At 40.6% G+C, this 26,711-nt stretch overlaps 1 protein-coding gene across 1 annotated transcript in view; it reads left to right on the top strand.

Moving 5' to 3' along the window:
• SLC26A7 (solute carrier family 26 member 7) overlaps nt 1-24,597 on the top strand; it is a 795,003-nt gene extending 770,406 nt beyond the window's left edge. The window contains exon 19 of the transcript XR_012157133.1: nt 24,557-24,597. The gene's annotated coding sequence lies outside the window, so the exon portion shown is untranslated. The remainder of the gene's footprint in view (nt 1-24,556) is intronic.
• Nucleotides 24,598-26,711: the final 2,114 nt, after the last annotated feature.

The raw sequence follows: 26,711 nt of genomic DNA, 5'->3' as shown, positions 1-26,711 counted from the left end.
TCAATGACCATGATTCTTATTTACATTAAGGTCCTTTTAAACTGCTCTGACAGTGTAAAAAGACCTTAGGATAAATGGGAAGGGGGTGGTTGGGTGGAAATCAAGGTCATTGAGAGTAAGTCTGGAAGAATAAAATAATTGGAAATTCATTAACAACATTTTTCTACAAATAAAAAGGAAAAGCAATAGGTGCTGATGAAACTTCCCTTTGTTGATGGAACAAAACCTAAATTACACTGTTGACTTTTCTGGCCTTTTTGTAAACTGTCCAAAATCCAAAAATTGAGAAGTTTTGCTGTGTAAAGCTGTCTGTTCAGCTCTAACTAGAAGTGATTGTTTCAACATAGGCACAATTCACACTAGCGAGCCAAACTATAATTACATTGGGCTACATTTTTTGAAAAGTGCATGATTGCATGCACAATTGTGGAGAATAGGTGTGGAGATGACCAGCTGGATGTGTAACTGGTCATGTGTATGCAATTACTGTGAATGTGAATACAAAATATGGTAATTAGGTATGAACAATATAACTATACATGAAAATTAGACACAAACACATACACCTTTTTAGTCACATTTTACTTAGCCAAAAACTGAGTTGGGTAAAGTTTTGGGAAAGTCAGAAACCACATGAAACTTGCTTGCTTTCAGATTTTGCTAGAAACTCCAACCAGGTTAAGCAAGACATTTGTTTAGGTTCTCAAAACTTTAGAGTGTGTTTGGCTTGGATTTATGTTTTCAGTCACTGAATCATGCTGGTTTCATGGCTCCATTCCATGGCCTCAGCCAGGAATCAGGTGAACCAACAGTTCTGAATGAGTTTTGATTCGAGGCTGAGGGAATCAAACATGAAACTCAAATACAGCTCAGAGTATGTAAACTCATGTAATGCAGTAAAAGACACCACTATATTTGGAGTGCTGTGTATCAGTAGTTTTAATTACAGTACTTTTTAGTACAGAAAATTTATTCTTGAATGAACTACCCAAGATCCCTAACAGAAAGATGGGCGTGTCTACGTTTGGAGGGTGAAAAGAAAGGATGGATGGCAGCACCTCAATGTTTCTCTCATTTGCTAATAATAAACAAAATCCCATGTGTGCTGTAGATCCAGATCCATCAAATATGAACACCTGCAAAGAGAAATAATCAAACTTCACCTCTAAGTTGTTAAACAAAAAATATCATATGCTGCTGGTCCCATGATCACATTTCTTTTTGCAAATGTCCTAGTGCTATTTTGCTTTCATAAATAAGATCAGAGAACCATAGATATTAGAGATAGAAGAGACCAATTATGCTATACAGTCCAGCACAGTTTCACTGAAGTATATTTTCTATTGTTTTGTCAACTGGCCCAAGTGATGAGGTTTCTACAACTTCCCTTGGGAGTTTACTGCCTAGCTTATTACGCTGCATTATCTGGGAATTTTTGCCTGATATTCAACCTGAATTTTCCCTTCCTTAATTTTACCCCATCACGGCTTATAAAATGTCTCCTCCTTGCATCAACCATAAATAATTAATCTTTCCCTTTGGATGTTACAACTTTAATGATTTTAGCAAGAATCAAAAAGGAACTGGGCCTTTCTATGGATAAGAATACCCAGAGTTGTTATAGATAAGAATAATAAAATATTGGAAGGGAGATAAAACCTCAGGCGTATGGCTTAGGCTAGTCTCTTACTATTAGGAAGAGACTTTCACGGTAGCAGCTTGTCCCATAGCTGACTACTGCAGAATTTCTTGTACCTTCCTCTGAAGCATCTGCTCTTCACCACTCTCAGAGGCATATATTGGATTAAATGGACCTATATAGCAAGTCCCATGTTCCTATTAAATAGATTTGTGAGTTTCACATGTACCATAATTTTAAAGATACAAGTAATTTTTAAAATGTTTTAAGTGTGATTGACAGGGCTGAGTATTCAGAGAGGAAAGGAAAGGGAAAAAAAGCTTGGTACACATACTGACTTTGTGTGTACATTTTTCCCACTTAGACACACAAATGCTTGCTACCTACTGTACCTGTTCTGCACATTCTAAATTAACAATTTAACTTGGATTTACTGTTGATAGAAGTCTGGAGCTGCACATCAGCTTGCCCCACTGTTCTCAGCACTAAAAATCCATAGTGTCTTACTACACTTGAAATTCTTCCCCACTCTCTGTAGTCCCTAATAATATCCTGGACATGTACCTTCATCTATATTCATGAGAGTGCAGATGCAGCCAAATTAGTGGCAGCAAAGCACATTTTACACTGTAGAAAATACAATCTGGCTTTTCTGATTTTTTTTTGGTATGATAAAAATTTGAAAAAAAAAATCAGACAGTAAGATTTAAATTCAGCACCACCCGTCGTAAGAGTCTGTTTAAAAATGCACAGCTGGCTTGATGATGAGTGACAAATCAAAAGTCAGAGTGAAACTTCCCGATCATCTGAGCCCCTGCCACCCGATTAGCAGAAGAAAAACAGGGCAGATGGAGGGAGATGCAGCAGTTCGGAGGGAACAGATGGCCACTACGAACTTGATATATGAAATTAATAACACTTTCTCAAATACAATTAGTAGCAGGAATACATTACCTGCATTTTCATAACTGTGCGAAAGCGGACATTAAAATGAGGTTTTTCAGATTAACAGTTGATATGGTATTGATATTTGGAGGGAAATAAAAATATATGGAAAATAATGACCTTTCTGCTTTTCTGTGTTGCAATGGATTATAGATGCCCAGCCATCTGAAGCCCGCATTAATATGCTGCAAGGTTGTATAGTTTGAAATTCCCCAGATATGCGATGCTTTTATTAAGATTTTTTTTAAAATCTATTTAGTGCCATACACAGAAGCCATGAGGTTTCATATAGCATCTGTTGTGTCAAATGAACCTATAGTGCAACATGAGCTTATACTGTCTTTCTGGCTCGGGGCTTGGCAGTCCATGGGTTTTCTGAAGTTGACTGGTAGTTTGGATGCTCAGTTTGAGATCTCTTAAAGGGTCTCAGTTTTTAGAGGATGGGTATTCAGCACTTTCTGAAAATCAGGTCCATACAAAGTTGGCCACTCAAAAATCACTTTTGAAAATCTGGTCCCCCGCCCCACTTTTCTGGATATTCTATACATATATCCATAGAGCACAGAAGCAGTAAATTCCAAGGGGGGGGACACGACAAAAAAACAACCCACATTTTTGAAATCATGCTTCTGCTTTGGGCAGGAACAACTTTAGAAAGCCTCATGTTAGCCAGCCCAGTAGATTATATGGATATACAAGAATGCCAGGTTTGAAGTACTCCTCTTGGCACTCTCACTACCTGGGTGGGTGAATCCCAGGTGTCTTGCACGACTGCCTACAAACTTTGGCACCTAGAGGAGGATGATTTAGTAGGTGTTTCTTTAATCACATCTACCGCCAGCTTATTCACAAAACAGTGGAGGCAGAATTACAGGAGATGCCCTTCTTCCAGCCCAGAGGAAAGTGTTGAAAAGAAAAATTAATAAAACCAATACTGACACTCTGTTGCCCTTGGAGAAGTAAAAATCATTGTCCCCAAGTGAAAATTGTCCCTTCCAGAATGTAAGAGTACAGGCATGTGTACACATACATACACCATTGAAAGAATTATCCCCTACCCCATGAGCAATATTTTACTGCAATGTACAAGTCAATCTCTGACTAGACACTTGGGGCTAAATTTTATTCTCATTTACACCACTTTAACTGAGACCAGAATCTGGCTGTATAGGAGGGGATTTCAGGGAATAAACAAAAGTGGAAGCATATGACCTAATTAAGAATTCATCCCGAGGATGGTCTGAAATAATGCCATTCTAAACAAAGTGTATCTAATTGGTTGTTCTGTGCAGAATGTTCTTGAAAGGTTTGGTGATCCCCTATTCCCGAGATAGGGAGGTAATGAAGTTATGTTTCTTGGTCCCCCCACTACAGAAGGGAAGTGGACAAATTGGAGAGAGTCCAGCAGAGGGTAACAAAAATGATTAGGGGGCTGGGGCACATGACTTACGAGGAGAGGCTGAGGGAACTGGGGTTATTTAGTCTGTAGAAAAGACGACTGAGGGGTGATTTGATAGCAGCATTCAAACTACCAGAAAGGGGGTTCCAAAGAGGATGGAGCTAGGCTGTTCTCAGTGGCGGCAGATGACAGAACAAGGAGTAATGGTCTCAAGTTCCAGTGGGGGTGGTCTAGGTTGGATATTAGGAAACAATATTTCACTAGGAGGGTGGTGAAGCACTGGAATGGGTTCCCTAGGGAGGTGGTGGAATCTCCATCCTTAGAGGTTTTTAAGGTCAGGCTTGACAAAGCCCTGGCTGGGATGATTTAGTTGGTGCTGGTCCTGCTTTGAGCAGGGGATTGGACTAGATGACCTCCTGAGGTCTCTTCCAACCCTAATCTTCTATGATTCTTCCTAGAGTGACATACAATTACTTCTCTCTCCCCTTTTCATGTTTTGTTATTTTCTTCATTGTCACTTTCCTAGACATAGTCGACAGATGCAAATGTAATCTGTTTATGAATCACAGCATATATTTATGTGAATATACCATATGAATATGCTTGCAATGTGATTAGAGCTGGGGTGAATACTGCAAAAATTATCTGCAAACATTAATGTAATAAAGGGCCTGATCAAAAGCATACTGAAATCAATGGAAAGACTCCCACTGGCTTCCAGGGGGGTTGGCTCCAGCCCAAAATCAGTACATTCTATTCAGTGGTACTCATGATCCCCTTTTATTTGCTGTTCATGAATATTTGGGCAAGCAAGGTTTTGTTCACACAAGTGCTGTGAAGGGGCTGGTGCTTGGGCTAACACATGTATTTGTGTGGCAGTATCCATACTGCCACATGACTCTGTGTGTTCACATGAGAGTGTGTGTTAAATAGACACACAATGCAATAATCATTTATATTGCAATACTGCCTAGCATTCTCAAGAATTAGGGCATACTATGTGAGGTGCTGTACAAGTGAATAAAACAAAGACAGTCCCTACCCTAAGGAATGTTCACAATCCGAAATAGGGAGAAAATGCAACAGGTGACTAAACAGACAGAATTTGATCCTGCATTCACTGAAGTCAATGACAAAAAAAATCCCATTGATCTCATTGGTACAGGAGGAGATTTCTAGTTAGCAGGAAAGCTGCAGTAAAATTCTGAAGGTGAAATAGGTGCTTTCTGGGACCTGAGCTTTTTGAAAGTTTCCTGCTCCTGGTCTTGCCAGGTGCCAAGCTATCTTCAACTACCTTTAATTTCAATAGATTTTGACGGTTTTAGGCAGCTCACAGGACATGCTCAGTATCTTGAGGGATTGGGCCTTAAAGGGCAAAAAACATTAATCTCTTAGTCATCCCTTATTCCTGGGAAAATTCCCATTCTCTTGTTTAATTTAAGCAGGATTTGGACATAAATAAGGCTTCTCAAATCAGATGCACAGAGGTGTCAATGCCATCAAGTTCTAATGAAGAGCAATGAGAGATTTTTTCCAACAGTATACTGAAAATGCCCATTGTGGCACATGTCAAAGGCATCTCTGACAGACAATATGCACTGCCAACATTTAAGGTGCAAAACTCTGTCACATTTTATTCAACAGTAGGAACTGTTCTCAGCTGCCTTCAGACTTCACATATTTTCCACCATGGAAGTGAAAAGGGGGAGACGCCAGCACACTCACACTAAATACAATCTTTTCTATGTATTTAAACTTTCAGTGCTCGCTTGACTCAGTGACCCATCTATAGTGTCCGGAATTGCATTAACCAGTTCCAGGCAGCAAAGACAGAAATTCCTTTCATTCATCAATAGATAAGGGGTTTTGACAACCCTCCCTTGGGATCAAGAGGGGGGGGGGGAAAGCAAGATGAGATTACACTATAATAATGCAAAGAGCACAGTAAAGGAGCCAAAGAAAGACTGAGGGAGGCTTTAGGGCCGCCCGGGCAGACTGGGAGACTGCTATCAGAATTAAACAAGAGAGAATCCAGATCCCCCTTCTACTTCTCTACCTGTTTCTTCTCAATGTCACTATCAGCTCGCACACTGATATAAAACAGGTCCAACAAGTATTCCAGTAACTCTTCAAGACCACCAGGGCAAAACCAAAAACATGCAGGGCTTGACACTTAACCAAGGCAACATGCCAAGCTTATCACATGTGAAAAAGGCTTCTAGAGGAAAATAATCATCTTCATGTTCACAGGGCCAGGGTGTTAGCTCTCCAAGGAGTCCCATGCATTTTCCTTCCTTTTAACCGAAGGAGCCAAGAGGCTCTTTGCATGGAAATTCAGATATCTCACCAACTTTCTAGCAACTGCAGGAGGGGAAAGAGCCTATTAATTCTTTTTTTGAATTGTATCACTGACCACAGAGGAAGGCTTGCAAGTTAATTCTCAAGACTGGTAGATGGGGAGACTGAGCTTTATTTCTAGATACCCCACTGACTTCCTCTCAGGTCAAATTACTAACAGAGCAGATTGGAGGGTGACAATTCTATTTTGTGGAAACCACGGAGGTTTCAAAATGTGTTTTTATTCCACACTGAACCTTTTTGCAAAAATGGAGTTGTGTCAAAGAGTCTGTTTTTGGAGCAGGGTCGTGGTTAGAGCATTTGCCTGTGCAGCCTAATTCACAGCAGAATTCTTCAGCCCAGATCACTCCGACTCAGGGACTTGCACCTTAGCCTCCCACATCCCAGGCCAGTGCCCTACCCTCTTGGCCAGGCACAGACAGTCTGACTGACTCTCAAAAAACCTTCACGATAAAAATGTAATCAAAATCAGTGCATCTTCATGAAATGTTTTGTCTTTCTGAAACAGCATACTTTGGCAAAATTTTATTTCTTTGACAGTGTTCCAGCCAGGTCTAATCACTAACACCAACATTTGATCCTGGCCTTTGTTACACAGTCTTGCAGGTGTAGATAACTGTGGGTTCAATTAACATCTGCAGATTTTTTTTTTGGTGTCTGCAGCGTCGGTCAGTTGGGTGTGAAAACCCAAAATCCTGGGAGGTGCCGACAACCTGAGCACCTGAAGTCTCCTAAGTACTAGGTATTGATCAATAATACATGTAACTCTAGCTGTGCTGACATGAACAGTTAAAATATGACCACCACATTTTAACTGGATGCTTTCAAATAAAACAAATTAATTTAAGCTTCTGTCTCCACCTATGTTTGTTCCTAACATTAAGTCATTTCCTTTTCAATAGATCCCTGCCCTTGGTGCCTGGGCTCCAATTCAATAAAAGCTCAAAGTGCCCCTTTATGCATCTTTTTGTTCGAAGAATAAGGGCTTGATCCTGCAAGGTGCCGAGTGCCTAAATTCCCACCAAAGCTAACAGAAGCTGAAAGAGCTCAGCATCTCACTGGATCAGAACTTCAGTTGTTGTAGTTGCCAAAAAAAGGAAGTCACTTAGGAACGAAGTACACTAGTACATGTTGTTTTTCAGACACCTCTGTTCTACACCTTTATTTACACATTTTAGACATGCCAGCAACGAGGCGCCCTTTGCCTATTCTTGGAGAAAAAAAACAAACAAAACACTCGGTGAAATCCCTCTCTGGAGGACAAAAGTCAGTTGCATACGTTATTCCTACGAGAGGCAGGAGGAACTTTGGAAGCATTCATTGAATCAGTGTCTAACATCAGCAGATTTCAATGCATAAACTTTCATTTCTCATTGGAAGGGAACTGCATGACGCTGACAGTTACAAATGAAAGTGATATAGTTTCACAAACTGCACCAGCTGAAAACCATGACTGGTTGAAGATCATCACTGCTTTGCTGGTGTTTTACTATACTTAGAACACCAACACGCTTTCCAAACAGTGGCAGGATGTCTATGGGTAATGGGGATTTTGGTAGATATCTCATTCATGATTTCTGACTATACAGAATAGGAAGGTAAGATAAATATAGGGTTATTTTTGCGGAAATGAACAACTGGTATCACAACTATTCCTCCATTAAAGTAGCAATGAAAGGACTGAAGAACTGGAGTTATCCTTTCCCTCATATAGGTAATACAGGTGAAGACAGCATTAGTCACATGTCACTAGATTGGTTATTTAATATTATATTAGAGTGGTTCCACACGTTTAGGCCCCTGTTGTGGTAGGCTTTGGACAAACAGACTTGGCTCCCATCCCAAAGAGTTTATAATCTAAGGGTATGTTGATCTATACTACAGTTGGGGCGGGGTGGGGGGCGGTGATTGCAGACATATTCAATCTAGCTAGCTCAGATACTAGAGCAGGGATGCCACAGCATTGTGGGCTGTACAAATCCACTCAGTAATTACCTGGGTAATTAGTCAGGTGTCCAGCCCATGCTGCCAGTACCCAAACTAAACAGATTAAAACCTACCCAAGCTGATCACATCCCATGACTGGGAGAAGGGTAGTCAATCAACTGTTTACGTTTTCTGTGGTGCAGGTGCTTTGCCAGTCCAACCCATCTTTCTTTTCCCCGTCTCCTGTCCATACAAACATACCAGGCAAACAGTTCCTCCTTCCTGAGGTCTGTCTGCAGTTGCACAAACCAAACCTAAAATCTCAGCCTCTCCAGCTATTCCTCCAGTTCTTTTCCCTTTAGAGCCATGGAGTTTCCCAGCACCGCTGTTCCTTGAAGACTTACCCAACTGCTTCACCCAGGAGCTCAGTCCCAGCTCTTCAGGTGGCACTGGATGTCTCCAATAGCACACACTAGATCCTCTGTGACTCTGAGTTCTTATCTTTGTTTGTATAGTCCTTCTAACTCCTTCCACACAGCTGGGGTCAGTCATTATAATTAAATCTCCCTAACACCTTCAGATGCAGCCACTAATTACTGGGTTGCCAGGTCACAGGCAAGGTGGAACCAAGCTTGCTTGAAGGGCTAGTCAGTCTATGACACTGTCTTACTGTGAAATTGTTACATACAGGACATTTCTACTCACCAGGCTTTGCAAGGGCAAAGCTGGCTCTGCTACCAAAAGTTCCTTTTCTTGACTCTGGCTTTGTTTATTCATAGTTGCTCTTTATGTGTCCTTGGTGTTAGGGGGCTTCCCAGCTATAGAGCTATTCATTAAATCTTCCACTTACGATAGCCTGTGAATCCCTCTTCTGGACACATGGCTTTCTTTCCTCCTCTCTCTGAACTACTTGCTTTCCTGTGTTCCAACTTTCTGGACCATATGCTCCCTTCCCATACATGGCACAGAGGGCAGCAGATGGGCGATAATCATGCGGAAAAAGGCAATTGGAGGCCATGCAGAGGGAAAAGGCAGCTCTGTGGCATCACGCCCTGGCAATACAAAGCCATCACCAGCCGTCCACAGCACTCACACTTCAAAGTCGCTTGGTGATAAAAAGGTCTACTAGAGAAGAAAAGAGGTGGGGAGTGGCCACTACATGGCATGCTGCCATTGGCAAACATTATAACTTATGATCCAATGCACATCAGGAGCTACCAATGGTATGAGCAGCAGTAAATCCCCCTCTGCACCAATGACACACTCCCCACAGGGCACGGATCATACTTCTTTGTGTCTTCTTCAGTTCTGTGTGCATAGTGATTAGCAGATGATAATCCCTGCCCACTGGAGGGGACACATGCATGGAGCCACTGAGGGAAGCTAATGACATCATGTTATGGGAAACAATTGTACTTCCAATGATGGGTGAGACCTGACATGCATATAAGGGCATGCCAGTGTCTACAGATATCTTTGGCTCTTTGACCTGGAATTTCCAACAGCTATTTGGTTTTATGTTTTTCAGGTGACCGTGCCCTATCCCTGTATCTGCAGCTCAACAAAAGTAGTGCTATACGCGAGGTGAACATTCCCATTGAAATGACTGCAAAGTCCAGCCTCTCCAAGTGCTGTATGCAAAATGCACTTCCCTTAATGACTGAGTAACCTTCCCAGAATGATGGCAACTAACACAATTATCACTGACAAATCATGAACCGCATCAACAGCACTAAACTTTTGCTAAAGTTTAGGGTTTTTACATTTGCCAATGGTGTTACACCAACCCCTATACAAACTAATAGCTGGCTCTTGCTATTGCCTGAAACTATTCCTCATAGAGCTTCTTTCCCCTTAGAAAACAGATTTTCCAGACGGCCATCCAACGAATAGTATATACATACAATCAGTATACTATATTATCTATAGACAAGGCACATTATATATTACACACATATACTATATCTGCTGCTATCTTTCTGGAGGTATGAAGTATATTTATACAAACGCACACACATCTTAAATTTATCTCATTGTAAACAGGCACAACTTCAAGTGACGGGAGTTATACCAACATATACTAGAATTTGTTATATATACATATGTGGGGGGGGGAGGGAAGAGTGGTTTGTCTCAAAACTAATTATATAACCTATTAGCAACTTAAACACAGGGCAACAGCCCACGTCTTTGGGCAGTGGTCAAATGTCTAACATTGGGACACGAGGCATGGACATTTTCAAGTTACTAGGTTGGGAAAAACTGCCATAGAGATGAAGAGCACTCCTGGATTTGAACCCTAGAATAATGTCTTTAGAATGCCATCCACCTATACTGTATGAGCCCCGTCTCAGAACGCTGACTTCAGTGGAAGGCAGCGCAAGCATGAAAGGTGCTTCTGTCCTCCCTCCAACAATCCAGAACCCGGGTCAGTAGGGAACAACCACATTGTCTCTACTGAGGTCTTGGTGTGGCTGGCCCATTCTGTCGTTGAATGACTCTTCTATGCAGCTTTTGGAGCATTCCTTCCCTGAGAATTTTCATGGGAAGGTGAGAGAAAGATTGGAGTCGTGGGTGAGAAAGAGAAAATGCAAAGGGAGTTGGCCTTTTTGGAGGGTAGAGAAAGAAGGGTACAGGAGATGGGGAGAGAATATGTGGAATACCGTGGGGACAATAAAGCAAGGAATGGAACACCAGGGGGCAAAAAAAGAGCCGCTTCACCCATCCCAAAGATCATCCCAGCCAAACAAAAAGAGGAGCTCCGGGCCTTCCTGCAGGAGCAGAACTGGAAGATAAATAAAGTATTGATGGTCTCTTTAAGCAATATCATTTTTTTAAATGGGTACCAAGCAAATTATAATACATTTAATACTACATACTGTCCTCACAATCTCAGGAAATATATTTTCTCTTGGACAATATTTTACTTTTCTTATCCTTGGAACAAGTAAATATTTCTACAGTACATACACACATAAACTGAGTTAAATATTCACATGTTTTTTTCCCTTAACATCCATCTCTTATATTTGCCCCCCTGGTTACCAATCTTTAATGCCATGACTTCAGTAATAAGGCAGTCTCCAGGCTGTCATTTCGAAGGGTTTTCTGCAACATCTCACGTAATGTTCTCTGAAGCCATAGGCCAAGGGTCTAGGGCTGTATAAGAAATGTCACAGCTCCCAGATATGTACTGCCTGGAGTACAATGTCCTGCACTTGAGTTATGGAATGGAAAATATATAAAAAAGCTAAAGGAAAGAAGGCCATACTCAGGCACTTAATGGAGATTGGTGACATAGCTTGTTATGATACAATTACCAGCCAATCAGAAAGCTCCATTTATGTCCTTAAGTCCATTTTATAATAACTCATAATGATAGGATGTTATTGCTGCCATATACAGCCTTCATGCAGAGAGCAATGATATGGATTCAGAGTACATTTGGTGGCTTGACAGGGTAGGACCAATTTTATTTTAGCTATCCCTGCTATTTAGTTTTCCCTGCCAGGAATTTCAGTTTGAGAAGTAAAACCTTCACATTCAAAACTGTTTTCCAAGACTAACAGCTTCAGATGTTTAGGTTGGCTAGAGTCAGGTTAGTAATTCTGCCCACCTGTAAGAAGAAAAAAAAAACAACAAGACATTCCTGCAGATGGGAGTTCTGAGCTAATATGCAGAGTTCTAAAAAAGGAAAACTTTGGGGGTACAACATTACGTAGTAAACACCCAAGACAAGATACCAATGTCTAAGAATCCCTCATGACCCTTTGTGTGGCACACAGACGTATGGACAAAAATGTCCACAAAACATCTGTACAACCACTTCTAAGACTCTTCATAGATTGAGTCATGCAATAGTGTGCAAAACACTACAGAATATTCTAACAGGGAGAATCTTGCACTAGTGAAGAAATGGATAAGATGCTTTGTATGATCCTGCTGATGGTTGTCATGTACAATCTGCTAACTAGAAAAATATATGAAGTAGATTTCACATACAAAATGCTCTTTCGCCGCATGAATTGTGGTATGCCAAGGCAGCTTAAGAGAACCCTGCAGCGCAGCAGAATATTAGAGGAAAAGGCTGCCATGTAGTAAATATTTGTGTTTCATTCATTCACAGTTACATAACATGACTGGTCTCTGACTTTGCTAATCTGATGGCAATCTCAGGGTTAATGAATGAAAAAATAAATCTGTGCAAATCTAATTCTAAATGAGAAAGAGCAGCACAGATTCACAGCACACAAGTAACAGAGAAATATCAGGCATTGTGGAGCCCATTGAGAAAAAGACAAATACCGGGGTAAAATGAGGAGCACATTCTATTTAATTGTAAAATGGCTTATAAAAAGTGAGCAGTGCCATATTATCACCATTACAAAACTGCATACAATAAGCAAAGAAATGCAAACTAGGGCCATGGACACGTGGGGAGTGAGACAAATACGGAAGAGAAAGGTGAAAAAATAAATCTGAAATGTTATCTACAACCAGTGTGACAGGACAGCCAGGCCTGGGGCCTGGTATCTTATCCTAACATCTTGCTCTGGAAAAGATCATGTTGGAAATCTTGCAAGGTCAAGCTCTCTCATGCAATTTCCAGTACTTTCTGCTTTCAGCCAGGCTGGAAATACCATGCCAAAAGTATCTCATTTATATTTTCCCACCCAAGTGTTTCTGCCTTCTGCTTCCACCAGCAAATACAGGTGCTGGTTTTTGTTTTATAGCTAATCATACTTTTTAAGCCTCTGAAAAATTCATGTCTGGTTCAATTCCAAGTCCCAAGTTAGTTCTTACTTTGTTTGCATCATTTTGCCTATTCCTAGTCTATCTGCACTTGTGTGTGTCATTTACTTGTAGGTGTCCACTCATTTCACTGAGTCAGATTCTCAGGTGCACCGAGTCCAGAATCTTTCTCAGCTAAGCACAGCAAAGAAGGAGGGTGCAACTGAGCCATTTGTGGATCCTCAGTCCTAGGCCAGTACTGTGCTGGTCTGCACCCCAGGATAGTTTAGTGTGGCCCTGAGACCACAGTCCCCATGGGTCATTCTGGCCGCTGAAGATCATCAGAGTTCATGGGCACTCTGGGCATGCCCACTTTCTCCCACTATAGCACTCGCTATGCCTGGGGCCAGAAGGTGGGTGGTGTATTGGCTCTATACTATCTGATCTATCACTACTTTGTGTATGTAGACTGACACAAATGAGATGTATTCTGGTGTAGAATCTGCCCCAGATAAGCATCTTTAAACCTTACTTATACATAGTACTGGAAGGTTGTAATATAGAAACCCTCTTGTGCTTCATTGCTTTGAGTAGGGATATAATTCTGCATTTGCAGGGGGACTCACTAGATGATCTAATAGGTCGTTTCCATCTCTAATTTCCATGATTCTATAGTGCTATTGAGGTTGATTAAAAAGGCTCTGCAAAACAATGCTCTTCCTGAGGCAATAAAAAAGGCAGCCTGACTGCTAATGGCAAAACTAGTGAGAAAACAGAGCAGGTGTGTGCTTAGAAAAGCAAAAAGAAATCCTACAAGAAGCAAACAAATTAAAAATAAATAAATTCTTAGAGAAAAAACAGCATACCTCTCTTCTGAGACACTTAGCTGATAATACAACCCTCTCAGCATAATTCAGCCCAGTGGGCATTAATAAAGATATTTTCTATTCTTTTTTCTTTCCTTCCCCTCCCCCACCCCAATACAGAACTAGAATAACCATTAGCCCTAACTTCCAGAAAAAAGTTTATTACCATGCAGGAAAATGACTGTTTTGTTTGCAAATTCAGTTAATCAGTTCTGTGTCCTGGCAAAATGTGTAGTAATGAATTTACAGTCAGACACATTTTAGTGCAGTTAATCCATTCTAGTAATATTGATTTCTTCTCAAATAAAAGGAAAAGTTAGATAATTGCAATGTTTTCCTTTGTACTATTCTATTTTATTAGCAATTTTATTGGGGCCCAGTTTTCAGATAATTTAGATGTACAGTGTCAATGGTGTACTGGGTTGGACAGGGAAATTGGCTAGCTGTCCATGAAGCTAGATTTGCACGGGCAATTACCCAATTTGCATGCATGGTCATAGGAACGTGTATACATTTTTGCATGCATAAATTCTCTGAAAACCTGTTCCATGGTGGCTAAAACCCCTGCCTAAAAGAAATTATACATGTGACATTAGGAATCAGCCACAGTAACTCCATAGGATGCTTCTCTGTATTCTTTGGGAAACAGTTCTAGACCAGGGAGTTGGACTGATGGTAGGTAAAACTGTTTGAAGGGTCAGATGGAAATTGATATTTGCTTCCAACTTGATTAGGTTTTGTTGTCCACTTGAGGATAGCAGAATTAAAGATGGGACATGATGGCCTGTGCTTCCATTATTTACTCTACATCCCTTTGGAGAATGCCTGCTTTAAAGGCCTGAGGACTGAATAATTGCTGGAAGGTTCCATTTATAAAAGGCAGAGGTATCTCTGTACAAAAGGGTGAGCTTCTATCTCCTTTAATTAATAGCCAGGTAAAGTTGTGTAGTTTTTTTTTTATCATATCACACTGATTTCTATTTTTCTTGTATATCTGAATCCAGCTCCTTTGTTATTGTGTTTAACTACTGGTAGAAACACATCTATCTCTAGTTTTATCTTAGCAAGGTGTAGCATTGCAAATAAAAAGAGTAGAAAAACACAAGATCATACATTTGCAGACATTACTTTATAGAAGGGCTAAAAACCAGAACCTTGAAAGAGAACCCTTTGAATCTGGATTCACAGTTCAGGAGCTGAACTTGTTTCTATGATTCTGATTCTGTGTCAAATCCTAAATTAGAAGCGTTCTATTTTCCAAATCCATTTCAGATGTGACTGAACTCTCACCGATTCATAGATTTTAAGGCTAGAAAGGACTATTATGATAATCTAATCTGACCACAAACAACTCACAAGACTTGGTGCTGTTGAATCGTAATTGTTATTCAGCCTTGACGCCAACCCAACGTAAACCTAATCTGGATCTGATCACAGGCTCCTTCAGCTCTTTTACATTAAAAATATTGGCATAGAAGGGATATCAGGAACGCCTTTCTGTCCAGAAAAATTATAACAGAGTGGCAGGGGATGCATATGTGAAATAATGAAACCTTCTAAAACACACTTGTCATAAGTAGATCCAGCTCTTGCAAGATAATTTTCTAGTGTGTTCTACAAGAACCACTCAGGTATATTCTCATCACAATACATAGTGATTTGTGTGTGTAGCACCCATTTGTGCTAATGTTAACAGCATGCATAACCTCCCCTACATATAAACAAATCAAAGAGAGTATACCCCAAAAACACCTTTCTTGATATCAGGGTGGTAAAATTAATCTGGATGCACAAGGGATAGGTTTGTAATCAGCAATTTAGATTTCTTTGCTGCCTTTCATAATATCCGCAAAACTCCAGCTGACACAGTAAAATGTATTTCAGGATTTTTTTTTTGTTTGTTTCCTTTTAGTCCTTTGCCCTTTGAAACTAATAGAATAAAAATAATCATCACAGGAGACTGTTATGCCTGTGTAATTCTTTTCAGTGCATTGATAATTATTGTATTTCACGTGGTCTTTTAATTACATAGTATCTGAGATTAAAATTCAACAGCAGCTCTCACTGAGAAAGTACTTTAATATCTGCAGTGCTGCTCCTGTACATTGGCATCTGAAGATAGGCTAAAAAAGGGGGGCATTCAGTGCTTGCATTCACATCCCCTCTAACTGACTGCAATGCCAATGAGCTGCACTGACTCTTTAAACAGACCTCCCACATTCTTGATAGGATGTTTTCTAGCAGAGCGATCCACAAATATTATCATTCAATGACAATACAGTTTCATCAAGGTACGTCTCAATCCACAGGATACAAGTCCCACACAACAGACGGAAAATCTGGCGCAGTGATGCGCACACCGCGTGTGTTACTTACTGGTTATTGCGGTGGTCATACCGAGTCCCGTATGGCATTGTATTAACGAATGGCATGCAAGCACCTTCTGTTGAAACATCTGCGACAGGGAAATTTCAGGCATTTTTCCAGATATTTTTTGTGCTCTGGACCAAATTTTCATTAGGAGTATAAAACCTGGCAGGCAGCATTGTTGTGTATGATTTTTTAATAAACTGGGACATGCCTTTGTTAGAAGAGTGAGGAAAAGGGCTCTTAAGAGATTTCTTTCTATTACAAAAAGTTCAGAAAACATACAACAGCTCACAAAATAGCATCTCCTAACTTTTTTTTCTCCTCCAGGAGTAAGATTTCCTGATTCTTTAGATGTATATAAAGATTTAGAGTTTTTGAAACGTAACCAAAAATGTAGATTTTTTTTTTCAGCTCTCAGATGAAATGATTCCAACAGTGGCATTACTTGAGAATGTGTTCAAAGCGAGCGTATGCAGCTAACATAGACTTTTAGCATCTTTATGACGCCCGCTGCCAAGAATCTCACAAAGGATTTTCGCTTACTTAACTGACAAGGTCCCTTGGAAAAAAAAATAAAAAGAAGAAAGGGTAACAAATGGGCATGTGTCGATTTTATCTTGTATACAACGTGAACCTAACTCATAGTGTTACTCTTTTTTGTTTGTTTTAACACCAAATCACACATTATCCATTCTTCACTTCCCTGTAAAACAACAGCCACCAGACACAACCCGAAGTTTCCATTTTGTAATTCTCCCTGCGATCCTATGAACACTAATGCAGAACAAACATGCTTGGCAGTAAATATGTACATTATCATTATGTAAATAGGTATGTTATCATTGTAGCAAAATGATGATGTTCTTTGCTAAGCCTATGTTCCCTTCCCAAAACATTATGCAGTTTGAAGTATAATTCCCATTATACCACTGGGGCTGGAAAAACACTTCAGTTCAACAGTTATTAGTATGCTGTATGTAACAAAATGTTTTCCATATATAAAGATGGTGTGCAATTCTAAATCTTTCCAGACAAACTAATGCTGTTTCACATGGTACAATTCAGCCTTAGCAATAAACAGAAGCATTTTGAGATTAATATCCATTTCCATGTTCAAACTGAGCATCATGTTATGACATTTTATATTGACAACACTGCAAGTTGAGATGATAGCATTTTAAACTGAATGAGGTGAATGATTTACTACTAATATAAATTACACTGCATTTCTGAACCTTATATGAACTAGGAATGACTGCATGTCACAGTCTGTTTGGAAATATTACAGTGTTTACATAAAATCCATTGCCTGTGTATAAGCAAGTATATCAGCACAGGAGAACTGAAATCTTTAGGCATGGAGTAATTCTTAAAGTTCTTGTGGCAAAAGAAAAAAAGCAGCATACTAAATGCATATGTTGTGCTCTGTGCAATAAATAACAAATCCCATGCAAGTCATACAGTATATCTACCATGTACCTATGGTATATATTACATGGGGACAGAAGTGCCAGTTTCCAGTGCTTAGTTTGTAAAGAAAGAGGTGCCAGTGCTCAAGCAATTAAGTGTAAGGGCTCAAGCAATTTTTTTACTTTCATAACTGATGCAGCAAGTCGAGAGGTGCCGGGGCTATGAACTGCCAAGCCCAGAGGTGCCAGGGCTCAGCCTTGTCAAGCCCTGGCAAAAATTAAGCACTGCCAGTTTCCTATAGCTATCTAAAGAAGGGAGCACAGAAGGAAAACCAGGGATAAAGTCATGTTGGATGAAAATATTTATAACAGTTTTAGGTAAGTAAATGGGAATGTGTCTTATTCTTTCTGAAAAAGTGGGCTAATCCTTTAGAATCACCGAATCATGGAAGTATGTAAATGGGTTCAAAATGTCTCAAGTTTCTGCTTTCCTTTTCCTCTGAATGCTGCTTTGAACTGAAAAAAATCAATCTTCAGAAAAAGAAAATATGCCAATTAGCATGGAAAAATGAGACAAATTGAAGTCACTAACTACGAAAGAGATGAGGGAGGGTCTGATTCTTACAGATTTGCTGCCCATTCATACCAAAATATCATGTACCATATACCAGCTCAGAAAATGTTAGAGTTTTAAACAAACTATGCAGATGAATCAGTTGTTCAGTTGTTTTAACGCCTCAGCTCCCTTCATTTCTTCCCTTAAACCAAGAAGAGGCAGCATAGCCTACGAGTACACTCAGAGCTAATGTGCATGGTTAGTTCCTCTTTCCAATGACACTGTGATTATTAAAGACGTATATTGCGGTAGTGTCTAGTGGCCAACCAGACCCCATTGTGGTAGGTGCTGAACAGAATAAATGACAGTCTATCTATTTTACGTACTTACTATAGTATCTGAACACCTCACACATTTAAGTGTATTTATCTGCTCCACATCCTTGTGAAGTAGGACAGTTTATCCCTATTTTACAGATGGAGAACTGAGGCACTAGATGACTTGCCCAAGGTTGCACAAGAGGCCTGTAGTGGAGCAGGGAATTGAACCCAGGTCCCAGACTAGCATCCTAACCACTTTCTCTCCCTGACCTAAAGAGTTTACATTCTAAAACACAAGACATAACAAGTGAACTGGGGTAAAGAGGGAGAGAGAGAGTAGGGTGACAGAAATATTAGGATGCATGCTATTATTAGCCAAACAGGAACACTAATCACATAGTTTTCCCTGATAATCCATGCAGTGTTATCAACACGTATGCTGTTCTTGAAGCTACAGAACAGCTTGTTAAGCCAGCAGAACTCCATAAGGGACCATGCTCTAACAATTAGCCCCTGGGAGTATAGGCTCTGTTCTGCTACTAACTCCTTTAGAAGTTTTTCAGAAATAAGCTTATATTTAAAAGCTACCTGTGATTTTCTAGAAATTTTTTTTCGAACTGAACAAATTAGTCTATTGTGTATAACATGAAACAATTTAAAATATTAAACTTATAATCAGCGCAAGCAATTTAATAGATTAACTTATAACCAGATTGGTTGACTGGATCTGCCAGAACTGGGTTCCTTGGAAGGAAATAAAGGAAGTAACCCACATGGCTACATATATCCCTGCTGAAGTCAACATATGACTTTAGTTTACTATGTTCAAGTGGGATCCCAATTGCCCAAAATGCACTGCAACTGCCCTTAAATTTAAAAGCAAGAGTAAAACAATAATTAGAGCCCACTTAAACAAAAATATCCTTTCAACTGCTCAGACACTTAGTCCCACAACCGATTTTAAACTCTAGGTCTCACACCCAGAGCCACCTTAATCATTTACATTATTAAGCTCTTCAGTCCATTGTTGTTTACTCTGCTCAGAACTGCCTTAACATATGTGGTTGTTTGGAGATTCCGAGGTGACATGGTCAGTTTGATGAAGTATACATACGCTTTTGGCACTGCATATCTGCAATATCACGGACGGTCAAAGAGGCGCCTGTTATAAAAATACACAGTGAAACACAAATGGAGGACTGCTCTTTCTCAAAGGCTAACGTAATGCATTCCTTCTGTTTAGGCTCATTTTCCAGCCTTTCACATTCTTTGTGAACAAGAGTTATAAAACCAGCCTGATGCTGGCCAATTATTTTTACTTTGAAGGCCATTAATCAAGATTGACTAAGAAAATGAAGACAGCTAAGCAAAATTTCATATGTGACTAGAGTGAGATTAAAATAAAACCAGATGGGGATGGACAGAGACGCTAACCATTTTTTTTAACTCATGTAATAAATGTCTTTTACAAATTACAGCACTCTTATTTTCTTACAGTAAATCAAATTGGGTCATAATGTACAAGTGGTCTCATTGCTGAAATGTCAAAAATAGAACCTGCCTTGTTCTCCCAGAGTAATTCCTCAAATCTAAACCAGCAGTGTGGCCTGACAGCCTATAAACCATCTACCTGGATGCAGATCAGTTTTAAGGTAACTGTCTGTAGCTGATAGATGTATTTCCCAAGCCCGCAAAGTAAGCCATACATTGAAATCCATAGAATCCACTATTCTTAAGGGTCTGAATTTTTAGTTTATCTGTATTTGTTTATCACTGTTCCTGGTATCTCTTCCCTTTCTACCATGTTTTTTCACTGAATTCTCTCTTTTTGCCCCTTTTCCAGTTTCTTTTAAGTGAAATGGTTGCCCCACAATGTGCAAGTGTGAATCAACCTTTTGAACCCAGGATGTTTGAGTGGGTTTGAAATGAAGGAAATGGAAAGTTCATCCAATTCCTGTTCTTCTGGTCCAATCTCTTTACAAACATTGGGTCACACAAAAGAAGTCTAAAACCCAGTACATTCTGCTTAGTTCTGTTCTCAGAGCAAATGAGGTTGGGTTGCAAGCTTTCAAGGGAAGCTGATCAGTGGGGAAATTTAATAGCCACCTTCCTAGATCCTTGGACATTTCATGAGACTGCCCTCTCCTTCATTCAGTTCCACCCAGTCCCCATCTTCTCAATGGCTCTCCCAAAGTCTACCCTTCCAAATATTATGCCTTCTGAGTCTCCACCCCCAATTCCATACTTGGAAAGGGATAAAATTGCAAAGGCAGTTATTGCTGTTCATAGGAGTAGCTTCTGATCAGATTTCCACCTGAAAATCCTCAGGCAAGTCAGAGAAACATGTAGAAAAGCAGGCCTGCTTTGATCCTCCAAAAGGTACAGAGTTTCTACTCCATGAATTTCAGAGGATATAGCTTTGGTGGCATCTGAAATCTACCAACACTCTTATATGGCCTGCATTACTGTAGTATCTGAGCAGTTGGGAGTATGAAGCTGAGCGACTGGTCTAACATTTCCACATGTCTGAGGGGTTCTGATGAATATTCCTCTCCTCTGCAGTGTGTGGCGGAAAGGAATATGTGGCCCAATTGCTAATTAATTCTTAGAACCCAAATGTCAGGCAGGAAAAATAAGGTCCTATTATACCCATTTTACAACTGGGAAAACTGAGGCGAAGAGGTTCAGACTTTACCAAATCCACAGCTGTGGTAGAAATCCAAGTCCATATTAGAGTACAGAACCTGTAGGCTTTGAGTCCTCTACTCAGATCAGACCTCTCCAATTAGGCAGAGGACACAAACTCCCAAAATGCAACAGTTGCTCACCAACCTATGAACCTCTTCTCATCTCCTCCTAAATCTTTCCCTGAGACCCTCTCTGGTGTGGTCAACTATGTACCACATTAGAACATCATGCCTGTTCTAATATATTAAGCATTCCATACAATAGTCTATCTGATGCTGTGGAAAGACACTCTACCTCTTTTTGTAAACTACGCTTGTGTATAGCTGGCTGAAAATTTCAATTAAATTATTTGTGAAGAACTGTCACCATTTTTCAAATGGCTCTATTGTCTGCTCTTTTGAACTAACACCATACATGTGCTGCGTAAATCTCTAATGGCACATACTCAGAATATATACTTTAAATAATCCACAGAACGCTCCTTGATGATTTCAGTGCTGTCTCTATTCACTGACAAATTTTATATCTAGCAGTTTAATTAAATGAATATATAATCTACTCATTCCTATTCCAGGACCACATCATGATCTCCTCAGTACTAACAAGCTCAGCTACTCACAGTAATACATAACCATTTTAGTGTTTCTAATCTGCCTTACTTTTTCTTTTTACAGGAACTACTGTATAAGAGTCAGGGAAAGGCAAACTCTTGAACATCCTTATTCAGCCTAGACCCTGATCCTGCAAGGTGCTGAGCACCCTCCACTTCCATTGCCTCCATTAGGACTCATGAGACTTCAGCACTTCCCAGGAGACTATCAGCACCTCGGAATCAGGTCCCAAATGCAGTAGTAAAATTAATTGTCTATTTTCTTATGCTTAGCATGTGGAGTCTTCATAGGGCTGTAGTATCTCACCATTGCTGCTGAGCTTAAATCCTATATTATCAAACCATTGCACAGAAGGCGTGTGATCAACTCCAGCTAAGCTCTTTGGCGGTTTTAGGTTTGCCAGGTGCTTGCCAGAGTACAAGCTGCTCTGTGGACAGTGACACCTGACTGTGAACTGCGAACTCCTCTGCTTTTCTGCTCAGGTGTTTCTTTTGTCACACAAACCAGTAATTGTCTGCAGGTGTGCTGAACTGTTGGCCAGTATATAGCTCCAATGCATGCTTCAGTAAAACGGGAAAGACTTAAGCCAGAGAGATTTAGCCTGCAGTGTTATACAGGCGTCCTATTTAAAGTCATCATTGCCTGGCATACAGAATAAAATCCTTTCAACCTGTGATGATACAGAATAAAATCCTTTCAACCAGATGGCTGTAAGCGTTAGCAGCCGAAAGACCAGGTATGTTCATTAAACATGTTTACTGATGATTCATATCAATCAGATTGCCCAAAGGCTGCCAGTCCCGATCTTGCATGGCTGTGGTAAGGAGAATTCATCATCACTAAACTAGATTTATTTTTCAGTATAAACAATAGCTTCTGACTGTGTAGCCAATAGACATGTTTTGGCTTACTTTAATCAAGTGGAATCAATCTCAGAGGCTGATAGCAGCATAAGAAGGTAGGTAATAGAATAATAGAAATTACAGTTTATGATCTATGCCCTTTCCCCAAAGGGAGGGGGAAATCTAATGGGTAAAGCACAGAACTGGGAGCCAAAAGACATGAGTCTGATTTTAAGTACTGCTTCTGACTTCCTGTATGACACTGAGCAAGCCACTTAAGTTATCTGTGCCTCCACTTCTCTCTGTGAACTGTAGAATAGAGATAATATTACAATTCTTACAGACACCTTGGTGATGGGAAACACAGAAACCCTAACAGAGAAACAGCTATCTCCCAGGGAAGTGGTGACAGTTAGTCCATTAGATTGACTGGTACTGAATATCAATTTTAGACCTGAAATGCAGCACCAATTAAAAAAATGAATAGGGAAACAGTCTCTGCTAGATGGTAGGGAATTTGATCACTCTGTTTGGGGCAGTTGGGAAACAAAGGCAATTTTCAAGGGTGCTGCTTGCATCTTGAAAATATGGGCTCTATTCTGGGCACTAAATTGGAGCTGTACAGACACTAAGGTTGGAATTTTCAAGGGATACAGGAGTCAGCGCTCAGGGTCAGAACCAGATAAGAGGCCACATGCCAGTGCTAAGGGTCAGAACTGAACTGAGAGATCAGGAATTGGAGCGGAGTGCCAGAACCAGCTTACCTGGAGTGAGGAAACAGTGGGGCCACAAAAGAGACAGGTATTATCACAGGGATAGATGAATGCTTTGAGCAGTCACTAAATTAGTGGTACTGGTGATGCTGAGCTTAAAAGCTGGTCTGCTGACCCTTCCAACCAATCAGGTGGTGCAGTCAATCATGCAGCCAACCAGGCCAGCTGTGCTTATTATGTTGCCTGGAGATGCTGAGAGAATGAACTACATATGGATATATCAGATGAAGAATGGGGAAAGAGCTGGACAAGCGTCTGGAAAATATCGAATTCACACCTCCTTAGATTCTTCCAAAACCAGATTTTTAAACAATTTTATTGGACACCTGAGAAATACCTACGTCAGATTTTTCACCTGTTGGAAAATGCTGGAGATGCATGTTGCAGAGCAGACATCAAATTTATCACACCTATTGATTTTGTTGTTCTAAAGTCAAGTGATGGATTGATGTTTCTAGAAGCCCCCCTTGTTCTCTAGAAGCCTCGTCCTAGTCCCAGTTTTGTGTCTCTAAATTTTCATCTTTATTCATTTCCTCTGAGATAGGGCTAACAACAGCTAAGGCCTGTACATGGGACCACACCTTCAGACCAGCTGGATAATGAAGTCACAGTGAATCATTAACTTGTGTTTGACAATGAGAGCCCATTCTGTTGGTGCTCTTGTAGTCTGTTCGGGCTGCTTCTTCGTTTCCAGGTGGAGTCTGAGTTTTGCGGGGGAAGGGGATGTGTTAACTTCTGTATAAAGATCTGAATGGCTTTGGATTTCCCTATGTGAAAAGCTACCTTTTCCTCCCCATATGATACTGTCACTTTTTGGATCAGCTGAAATGACTGAGCTGCCAGGAAGTGCATCTTTTGTGATCAGCCCTTGAATCTAGAATTTGCACCACATGCTGGTCTGAAGTAGCCACAAACCTTTCCATTAGGCATGCTGTGAGGCCCTTATCTTTGCTCAGTGTGGAGGGAGAGGGCGAGAAAGAAAGCTGGCGAATAGGATTGGATCTGGGCTTCATATTTGGATCTGGGCTTCAGGTGGATCTGGGCTTCATATTTCAGATAGGCTAGTCATTCTGCTGATTGTGTTTTACAAGTAATTGTAAAAATGCATAGAACCACAGGATAGGTTTCAGAGGAACAGCCGTGTTAGTCTGTATTCGCAAAAAGAAAAGGAGTACTTGTGGCACCTTAGAGACTAACCAATTTATTTGAGCATGAGCTTTCGTGAGCTACAGCTCACTTCATCAGATGTTTACCGTGGAAACTGCAGCAGACTTTATATACACACAGAAATCATGAAACAATACCTCCTCCCACTCCACTGTCCTGCTGGTAATAGCTTATCTAAAGTGATCAACAGGTGGGCCATTTCCAGCACAAATCCAGGTTTTCTCACCCTCCACCCCCCCACACAAATTCACTCTCCTGCTGGTGCTAGCCCATCCAAAGTGACAACTCTTTACATAATCAAGTCGGGCTATTTCCTGCATAGATCAAGGTTTTCTCACATCCCCCCCACCCCCATACACACACAAACTCACTCTCCTGCTGGTAATAGCTCATCTAAACTGACCATTCTCCAGGTTTAAATCCAAGTTAAACCAGAACATCTGGGGGGGGGGGGGGTAGGAAAAAACAAGAGGAAACAGGCTACCTTGCATAATGACTTAGCCACTCCCAGTCTCTATTTAAGCCTAAATTAATAGTATCCAATTTGCAAATGAATTCCAATTCAGCAGTTTCTCGCTGGAGTCTGGATTTGAAGTTTTTTTGTTTTAAGATAGCGACCTTCATGTCTGTGATTGCGTGACCAGAGAGATTGAAGTGTTCTCCGACTGGTTTATGAATGTTATAATTCTTGACATCTGATTTGTGTCCATTTATTCTTTTACGTAGAGACTGTCCAGTTTGACCAATGTACATGGCAGAGGGGCATTGCTGGCACATGATGGCATAGATCACATTGGTGGATGTGCAGGTGAACGAGCCTCTGATAGTGTGGCTGATGTTATTAGGCCCTGTGATGGTGTCCCCTGAATAGATATGTGGGCACAATTGGCAACGGGCTTTGTTGCAAGGATAAGTTCCTGGGTTAGTGGTTCTGTTGTGTGGTATGTGGTTGTTGGTGAGTATTTGCTTCAGGTTGCGGGGCTGTCTGTAGGCAAGGACTGGCCTGTCTTGGGAGAGGACAGGCCAGTCCTTGCCTACAGACAGCCCCGCAACCTGAAGCAAATACTCACCAACAACCACATACCACACAACAGAACCACTAACCCAGGAACTTATCCTTGCAACAAAGCCCGTTGCCAATTGTGCCCACATATCTATTCAGGGGACACCATCACAGGGCCTAATAACATCAGCCACACTATCAGAGGCTCGTTCACCTGCACATCCACCAATGTGATCTATGCCATCATGTGCCAGCAATGCCCCTCTGCCATGTACATTGGTCAAACTGGACAGTCTCTACGTAAAAGAATAAATGGACACAAATCAGATGTCAAGAATTATAACATTCATAAACCAGTCGGAGAACACTTCAATCTCTCTGGTCACGCAATCACAGACATGAAGGTCGCTATCTTAAAACAAAAAAACTTCAAATCCAGACTCCAGCGAGAAACTGCTGAATTGGAATTCATTTGCAAATTGGATACTATTAATTTAGGCTTAAATAGAGACTGGGAGTGGCTAAGTCATTATGCAAGGTAGCCTGTTTCCTCTTGTTTTTTCCTACCCCCCCCCCCAGATGTTCTGGTTTAACTTGGATTTAAACCTGGAGAATGGTCAGTTTAGATGAGCTATTACCAGCAGGAGAGTGAGTTTGTGTGTGTATGGGGGTGGGGGGGATGTGAGAAAACCTTGATCTATGCAGGAAATAGCCCGACTTGATTATGTAAAGAGTTGTCACTTTGGATGGGCTAGCACCAGCAGGAGAGTGAATTTGTGTGGGGGGGTGGAGGGTGAGAAAACCTGGATTTGTGCTGGAAATGGCCCACCTGTTGATCACTTTAGATAAGCTATTACCAGCAGGACAGTGGGGTGGGAGGAGGTATTGTTTCATGATTTCTGTGTGTATATAAAGTCTGCTGCAGTTTCCACGGTAAACATCTGATGAAGTGAGCTGTAGCTCACGAAAGCTCATGCTCAAATAAATTGGTTAGTCTCTAAGGTGCCACAAGTACTCCTTTTCTTTTTGCGAACCACAGGATAGGAGCTTTTTAATATGTTTAAAATATTAAACAAATCACTATATTTAAAATAAAAGTGTGCTCGGC

The sequence above is a fragment of the Lepidochelys kempii genome, chromosome 2 (assembly GCF_965140265.1).
Source record: "Lepidochelys kempii isolate rLepKem1 chromosome 2, rLepKem1.hap2, whole genome shotgun sequence".
Classification (NCBI taxonomy): Eukaryota; Metazoa; Chordata; order Testudines; family Cheloniidae; genus Lepidochelys; species Lepidochelys kempii.
Note: the sequence above shows the minus strand (reverse complement) of the source record. Positions and strands in the feature narration are given on the sequence as shown.